Below are 821 nucleotides of genomic sequence, written 5' to 3' on the forward strand. Positions count from 1 at the left end.
GGATGTGGGGAGCTCCGGGCCCTCCTGGGGGTGGATTCGGGCTGGAACTTCAGGGGAAGCCTATGGAGATAATCCCATGGAATCATGGAATATCCCGGGCTGGGAGGGATCCAGGAGCATCGTGGAGTTCCCAAAATCCCACCACACGTCCCTCGGGAATCCCACCCGGCAGGGCAGGAGCGGCACCGGGATGGCAACACCCGGAATTCTCTCTGCCTGGAATTCTCTCCGCCGGGATAATCCCGGATCCAGGGATCCCGTGTGGGTGAGGGGTGACTGTGCCACCCTTCCCAAACCCTCTCCAGGGAATCTCGGGCTCGGATCCAGGTCGGGCACGGCGCTGACCCCTCCGGCTGCCGCGGGAAGTTGGGAAAGGCCTCGGGAACACGCTCCGACCTCTCTCCCGGTTGGGAAACTCTGGCTGCGCCCTCCCACCACCCCACCCCCCGCCCGGATCCCGAGGGAATGATCCCGGAAATCAGGGAATGCTCCTGGAGATCAGGGAATGCTCCTGGAGATCAGGGAATGCTCCCGGAGATCAGGGAATGCTCCTGGAAATCAGGGAATGCTCCCGGAGATCAGGGAATGCTCCTGGAGACCAGGGAATGCTCCCGGAGATCAGGGAATGCTCCCAGAGGTCAGGGAATGCTCCTGGAGATCGGGGAATGCTCCTGGAGATCAGGGAATGCTCCCAGAAATCAGGGAACGCTTCCGGAGATCGGGGAATGCTCCTGGAGATTGGGGAATGCTCCTGGAGATCGGGGAATGCTCCCAGAGATCAGGGAATGCTCCTGGAGATCAGGGAATGCTCCCGGAGATCA

The sequence above is a fragment of the Neopelma chrysocephalum genome, unplaced genomic scaffold, assembly GCF_003984885.1.
Source record: "Neopelma chrysocephalum unplaced genomic scaffold, ASM398488v2 Primary Assembly neopelma1_95127, whole genome shotgun sequence".
NCBI classification, from domain to species: Eukaryota; Metazoa; Chordata; class Aves; order Passeriformes; family Pipridae; genus Neopelma; species Neopelma chrysocephalum.